General features: G+C 34.9%; 1 pseudogene across 1 annotated transcript; it reads right to left on the reverse strand.

The window, feature by feature from the left end:
* Positions 1 to 307: 307 nt before the first annotated feature.
* Positions 308 to 7,706, reverse strand: LOC143604349 (kinesin-like protein KIN-7E; annotated as a pseudogene). The gene is made up of 13 exons (XR_013148274.1): positions 7,487 to 7,706; positions 6,712 to 6,801; positions 6,533 to 6,633; positions 6,328 to 6,441; positions 6,142 to 6,223; positions 5,641 to 5,708; positions 5,490 to 5,555; positions 5,284 to 5,408; positions 4,242 to 4,566; positions 3,518 to 3,622; positions 2,694 to 3,439; positions 1,428 to 1,741; positions 308 to 812 (listed from the first exon to the last, which is right to left on the reverse strand). The product of XR_013148274.1 is annotated as a kinesin-like protein KIN-7E (transcript).
* Between the last annotated feature and the right edge of the window lie 208 nt (positions 7,707 to 7,914).

A 7,914-nucleotide genomic window follows, 5' to 3' on the forward strand; every position in this document is an offset into this window, starting at 1 on the left:
TCATAAACACAAATCAACACACAATGGACTTAAAAACACACGTTATATTAACGCCGGGTGCTTAAGCCCTTAATGAATGATACAAGATGATTGGAATGAAGAACCTCATAACCTACTAACACATACCAACTATGTTAATGATTGACACCCATAATGTTCTAATTTCAATGTGTATATATCACAAAACACACTACGGCCCAAGCCCACACAAAAGCCCACCGAAATCAAGTGTTTTCGTTGTTACATCTTATCCAAACCCAAGTCCAATAGATCAAGTATAAACCATCAAGCCTAGCCCAACATAACTGTATTTCATAAAAACACAAACTCCAAATCAGTAAAATTCAATTCATATTCATCTCACAACCAACAATGATTCAAAGTCCCAATTCAAACCTAATACTTATACCATACTAAAACGTTTTATCGGTTAAATCCTTTTGTCAATATGTTCATCCGAACCCCGGAAGTCAACTATAAAACCTTTGACTTACAAGAGCGACGACATGCTCGGCTTCCAACCCAACGACCTCCTTACCATTTTTGGAGGACTAAAGCTAAGCCCAAACATTTCCTTTAGAGCCTGACCCTGTTCCGAGAACCTAATCAACTTTGCAACTATTGAAGCACTGTCTTGCAAGTGGATTGGATCCTCTATGGTGCTCTATGGACGGTTGATTAGCTGCAGCCTCCTTCGTTTGGAGTTCGGGTTAACACCCCATTTTTGGTAAAGTTTCTTTTTCTCTTCTTCCGAAAACCGTTTGTTCATCAGTCTGCTTAACATTGCTTTCTCCCTTCTTAGAGCTTTGATGCTGCATAAATTTTATTAGGAAAAACTGAATAAATTATAATTTCAATATAACTTTGTACAAACTAATGTTGGCCGATTATGGTAATGTTTTATCTTTAACGAATCAAATTGGTTGAAAAGTTGTGGATAGTGTATATTTAATATATAAAACCTTCTAATCTTCTTATTCAAAAAGTTGAATTAGTATTGTAGTAGCATCACTTTTGTACGCGTAATTAACCTTTAGTGAAAAACAACAATAATACTAGATTTTGAAGCAAGTATTTCAAGTCAATCCAATCCAGACCTATTTTCATAGGTTACTAAAAAAAAGTTAATTATGGTAAATGAGAGCGTTGAAATGAGCCATTTTTTCATTCGACTCGTTTTAGATTAATCCCCCCCCACCCCCCACCCCACCCACTTTCTTATTATAACCTCAAACTAAAACTAATTTGTTATTAAATTATTAAATTTAACCGTTTACCTACACGACTTCACATGTGTAGGTTCTATATGAAAAAGAAATTTGTTAATTTTTTTTAATTTAAAAGTTCTTAAGATTGGAAAAACAAATGATTTATTTTGTTCCACATGTTCCCGCGAAAATGTGTGTGGGTAGAGACAGGGAGAGAACCTGGATGCTGATGTCAGCGTATGGCCGTCTTGAAAAGCCGGATTTCCCTTGGAAAATGTTTCCTTAAGAAACGAAAGCCTTCGAATCTCAACCTCCATGTAAATAGAATCCATGGGATCACCTCTAAACAACAAGAAAAAATATGTCCTGTGAATCAAGGAAACGTTGCACGCGTCCCAAAGTTCAACTATACATTTCTGCTGCCTTGCAAACTCTTGAGGCCAATCTTCAGGTGGCGAACCCATCATTGAATCTATGCCGATGCTTTTTACACTTTTACCCAAGCCATCGCCCTCTGCTCCTGACCCATTAACCTATAATAATCAACAACAAAATTCGGTTAATTGCAGTTAAAAGTAACCCACTTATGCCCTTTTATGTGGAACGGGTTATTTTGGGCTGAATTTTTAATTCTAACGATAAAATTTAAAAACTTAACCAAAAAGAAAACGGGTCAAACAGGTTGAGTATTTTAAAAGTAGTAGCCCATGACACAATCAAGTGTTTATAACCTTTCAAAAATTATTAATAAAAAAATTGCATCATTGTTTTAAATTTGGCAACCCTGACCCACACACCTGAATTTGGGCACATTTGGACTTTTAATGTAATATGCTAATATTTTGGGCTGCTTTGGAGTAAAGTGTCTCTTGTTGGTTGCATGCTCCTTTATTTAGTTATATTGTTTTCTCTGTGTTTCTTTTTTAGTTATGCTTAAATTCGGTTACTGTTTATTTTTGTTTAAATTCTGCTACTGTTATTTAAAATTATCATGTTTAAAAAGATGCAATACAAACACTTTTTGCCTGATATAGTTACCATAATTATTATTTTGTCATTTGATATAGTTACTAACTTCTGCTACTGTCATTTGATACTTTACTTTCTATAAAAACCCGTTTCATCCCTAGTCCATTTTGGTCAGATCCCATTTTTGACTCAAACTGATTTGAAACTTTGGGCAAAACGACCCAAGCTCATTACGTCGAACTATCTCGACTGCTTGGCCAAACTCAATTCTTATTGTAATGAACATTTTATAGTCATATTGAATATACAAATTATTATATTATATTCAATAAAGAAAGGCAAGAAATTGTGAGCAAGTCATCTCAACCCGACACATTCTGTTTGAACTGTTCTAAGAATATACCTATTTTGACCCATTACTCAACCCGCTTGTTTCTGATTTGTATAAGTACGAAACCTAAAACAAAAACAAGCCTAAAGTAGACTAATAACGCCAAGGGAAGTCAAAAGTCAAACCTGGTCAAACTGAAGTTTAGCCATTTTCTTCAAGCCCGCAACAAAAGTATCTACACTAGGAATATCCTCTTCACCCGAGGCTTTATTCTTCGCATCTTCCAACATAGTACTTCGAATCACTTCTCAACAACCCTCCACTGGCGGCACCACCATACTCCGCCGCCGGAATATCCCACAGCTTTCGCCCTTCCGGTCTTCCTGGAAACCCTGTTTCAAAATCATTAGGCGGCGTGTTCTCAAACTCTGGTGGAGAAGAACTCGTTACAACACTCGCTCTATAACTCCTACTTTTCGTGAGCTTATTATTATTAAAACCCGTTACATTTGACATTTGTGACTGCACTTCTTGTTCATCATCATTATCATCATTACCATCACCGTATGGTTGTGTGACCAGAGAATTTATGGTGTTTTGCAAATCTTGGAAATTTTGCTCCAACGACCCAATGTTGATGCGGTTTCTTACGCGGGTTGTTTCGCTGGGGCCTGAAACGGAAACGGATTCGGTTTCACCATTGGAAATGGTGGTTTGGTCATTAGTGGATTCATCAGTTTCGACACATCGGACCTCTTTGCAAAAGTTGTTTGACTCGTCTTCGGTTCTTGTTGTAAATGAAGTTGTACCGGGAAGCTTGGACCCGTGCAATTTATAGGCCTCCCTCAAAAGAACCAGTCCAGACAATCAACTTAATGCTTGATGATTCAGAAGAATATTCTTGCGCGCCTGTGTTGCCTTGTCGTTCATCCTAGAAAGAAAAATAACTTTTAGTAAAAATAATGAATTTAAACATTTTTTTTGTCTAGTTTCAGTAACTAAAATTTACCCATTGTGTTGAAACTTGATCGCTTCTGACAGCAAGTAGCAATTCCTGGATCCTAGATTCAGCAAGATCTCGCTGCTTGATGAGATCCCGGACCTCTTTCTCCAACTGCAAACATAAAAGTTAACTTATGACCCGTCTGACTTGTGTATGGGACGAATTGGGCTAGCTTTATAAACGACCAAACATATAAAAGAGCTCAATAGGAAACGTGCAACATGGCTGAAGTGTATCTAAGTTTTGTAATCACTTTTGACCCACTAACCATTTATGAAACAATTCAAATGTTTTTGGTCAGCCCGGCCCTGCCCGTACCAAAAAGTTAATTGTATTGGCCCATCTTGGCAAAAGCAAAGAAAGCAATTTCAACACATTTACTAATGAATGGGTCGAAGTTGGCTATTTTTATCTCTCAAGCAGACATAAAAAAAAAGGAAAAAACGCCAAAATTGCCCAAAGTGTGTATAAATTTGGTAATCAGATTTGACTTATATATGGATCGAATCAGGTTACTTTTACTAAAGGGTAAAATTAAAAGAAAACACAAAAACATTGCCCAAAGTATTTTTATTTTTGGTAATCACTTTTGACCGACTATCTATTTATGAATAAAATATAATTATGAAAAAAAAATCGTTTTTGGTCGACCTGGCCCGGCCAGTACCAAAAAAATGGTCTTGGCCCGTTACCCAACGCGCTAATTCTATGGAGAAAAGGTGAACCATACCTTCTCAATCTGCTGATCTTTCTTCCTAAGTAGTGCTGAATAATCAGGCGGTGCGGGTGTTCTAAGCTCGTTTTCCAAACGAGCCAATTCTTTTTGCAAATGTTTAACCAAGGCCTTATCAGACATAACAACATTAACTTGTGCATTTGTTGTTACTTCTTTTGCACAACTTGCAAATAAAAGAGTATTTTTAGATTGCTCAACGTGCTCTCGGGCTGGGCTTAAGGTGCAGATAATGGCAGTCCGTGCGTTTCCTCCCAAACAAGGCTGCAATATACGTGTCAGCTTCGAATTTCGGTAATTAACATGCCCATGTTTGCCCTTGCTGCAATTGTCATCAGGGTTCAAATTTAATTACTTGGTTAAAAAGAAACAATTTGAAAATTATGAGAACATGATCCAAAACATTGATTATATGGATTAAAATCGATACTTGCAAGAAACCAAAAAAATCGATTCGTAACTGATATAATCGAACCAAAATAACCGAACCCAACTCAAAACCGACGGTTTAGTTTAATGTTTTTCAAAAACCGTATATCCGGTTTGGTTTTGCATGTGCCAACCGAAAAAACCAAACTGAACACGAAAAAACCGAATTTTGTAATTTAATTTATATTTATAAATGGTGTAGCGCAAAAATTTTAGATCCAGGTGTCAATAATCAATTAATCATTAATTGACAAAAAAACTAATAGGCACGAATTAATTATTAGAGTCATTTTTTTCAGCATAAAAATTTCAAGCCCATATGCCAAAACTGAAATATCCGAAACTGAACCAACCCAATTGTGAAAACCAAAACCAAACATTTCAAAAACCCAAAAAACCAAATATTCGGTTTTTGGTTCGGTTTGAGCCCAAACCAACCCGTGCACACCCCGACTACTTCAACGTGTAATGTTAACAACAAAATTAAGATAAAAAGAAGAAAAAAAAGACGTTTTTCTTATATAGAATGGAAATTGCTGCAATTTTCACTCCCAAATGGGAGTGTTCATTTATTAAAAGAAAAATGGAAACTTAGACCAAAATATCAAACCTTAGCTTCCGAATGACGGTGGAAAGTGTCAGTAAGCTACGGTTTATGTGGCAACCTTCTTTCAATCTTTGCCCAACAGATAATGCCTGAGCTGCGCGCTCACTTCCAGCAAGATCAACAAAGTTCTGCAAATCATATGAATATAACTCAATTATATTTTTTTTAAACTAAAAATGCTCCAAAAACAAGAGTAGTATTGTAAATACCACACTAGCCGTAAGCTTTGTTGACTTGTCCTTCCCTATGAACTCATTAGCTGAACTCTCAGTCGTCTGCAAAACACCAAACATATCATGATGAATATGTTATTAACATCATAACAAATAGTAAATAGTAAAATTAAAGAATGTTGCATACCAGTCTAAGAATTTGGTGAGATCTTGAACTTGTTTCATTGAGGGATGTCTCTCCCACTTTTCTTTGAGCTGCAAATAAAAACAGCAACAACCGTATGAGATACTTTTTGGTATGGTTCAAAACAGGCTAGGTCGAGTTGACCCGAAACAATTTTGTTGACCCTTTTTTAAAAAAATAATTATAAATGATTCGTGCGAAATTACAAGAGACTTGTTAAAAACCATCGAGCAACTTTCAACCAATTTGGTTCGTTAGAAATAGATGTAACTAGTAGAACCACGAAATCCTTCAAGTCAAACTAAAAAATCAACCTTGGGCAAGAAAATTAGATGACAGGGTTGAAATTGTTTATTAAATGAAATAATTCAATTATTTTCATAATAAGTTTTTCAAAAAACAGATAGCTTATGCTAACTTTTAAAACATCAATACATACAAAACTATGTGTTATTTTCTTAACAAATAAATTGGTAAACTAATAAGGATTACTATAGTCTTCACCTTCACAAATGGACAAAAGCTGCTTAAGATGGCTCCAATCCCTCAATGTTTCCTCTGTAAGTTTCTCTATAATTGTCCCTTTCTGAGATAGATAGATAGATAGATAGATAACAAAACAAAATAAATATTGTTAATCCACTGATACATAAAAAAATATTAAACATACACTAACGGACATGAAACAACCTCCGGATCATCCAAAACCCTAAGTGGAATATTATCCGTGCTTAGAAGGTCTCTTATGGCTTCGTTATAGATTTCAATAGCCGAAAATTTCAAAACAAATGCCCTTTCTTCATGCTAATGAAAAAGTAAAAAACAAAACCGTTATTTCAAGAAAAAAGAAGTCGATTTGAAAATAGAAAAAATAAAGATATAAAAAGTCATGTACTTTTTGCATATAGGCGTATATATCAGCCACGGTGTATTCGGTTATCCCGGTCATTGTGTATGTCTTCCCACTGCTTGTTTGACCGTATGCAAAGATGCTTACTGAAAACAGTCAAGAATTCAACAGTCAAAGTAAAAGTCAAAGTCTTGCCAAGGTCAACGGCTAATGATGGGGCTTACAGTTTATGCCACTAACAACCGAAAGTGCAATCCCTTTAGCTCCTTCTTCATAAACTTGCCTAGTTGTTGCATCACCACTAAATACTCGGTCTGTTGCCATAAAATGAGAACAAATAAAAAAAAGGAAAAAAAATCATTAATTAAAATTTAAAAATATATGCATTTCTAAATCAAACACGCATGACAATTATTTTTTCTTTTTTTTTTGTCTGAAAAACTTTGTGAATAATTGCTCTTTAATTGCAAAGACAAACTTTAGCTCCTAAAAATGTCACAATTGACCAAGATCTCCACTATAATTAGAATCCTAAAACAAAATTATATGACAGTAGTCAATGGCATTTTACTCTAATGAGAGTCCTAAAACAAGAATTAATAAAAAATAAAAAGTAAGAAAACACACCTAATGATCCAATCCCATGAAGAGGACCATGAATTTACCTTACCAACCACTATATTAAAATACTCACAAGATCACAAACCAATTAGACTCAAAACTTTATGTCCTGTAAAATGGCATTCAAGTTTTACCAAAAACCCTAAAGAAAGATGAAAAAAATCACATACAATTAAAGCAATATACTTTTTGCTTAAACTAATATCAGAATCTGAGCAATAATGTAAAAATTAGATTTAGAAAATCCAGGCAATGATCCAATTTCCAAAAATAACCATGAATCTATGTGCAAGATCACAAACCAAATATGATATCAAGTAGCTATTGATTTTGAAGAAAACAAGAAAATATCCAAAAAATGTCGCACTTATATCATACAAAACGAGTAAGCAGTTGGGAAGATGGATCTTTCCTGCAGAGTGTTCCTAAAGAGAAGAGTTGTATCGTTGATACACTCCCAGTCTGAAACATCATTTGTTGAAATCTCTTTGTCATTCAAAGGCCTCAATCTGACCAACACAAGAATCTTCTCCTCTCTTCCATTCTCGTCCATCTTCTTCTCCCAGTTCATCAGCTCTTCACCACCAACTGCACCCATTTTCTCAATAAAGCCCTAAACTAACTATATGCAATGACACTTGGTGGTTGCTGCCTAAAAGATATCAAACAACTAACTTAGTAATAAAGATAATAATATAAAAGATCCAAACTTTAAAAAGGGATTTTTAAAACATAATCATGGGTTTGTTGGGTGATTAAGAACTTTGCTTAATCTTTATTCCCAAGCTTTAAAAAACATAAAAACC

This window comes from Bidens hawaiensis, unplaced genomic scaffold (assembly GCF_021521415.1).
Source record: "Bidens hawaiensis isolate Kalapana, Puna unplaced genomic scaffold, B.hawaiensis_p1.1 tig00064851_1, whole genome shotgun sequence".
NCBI classification, from domain to species: Eukaryota; Viridiplantae; Streptophyta; class Magnoliopsida; order Asterales; family Asteraceae; genus Bidens; species Bidens hawaiensis.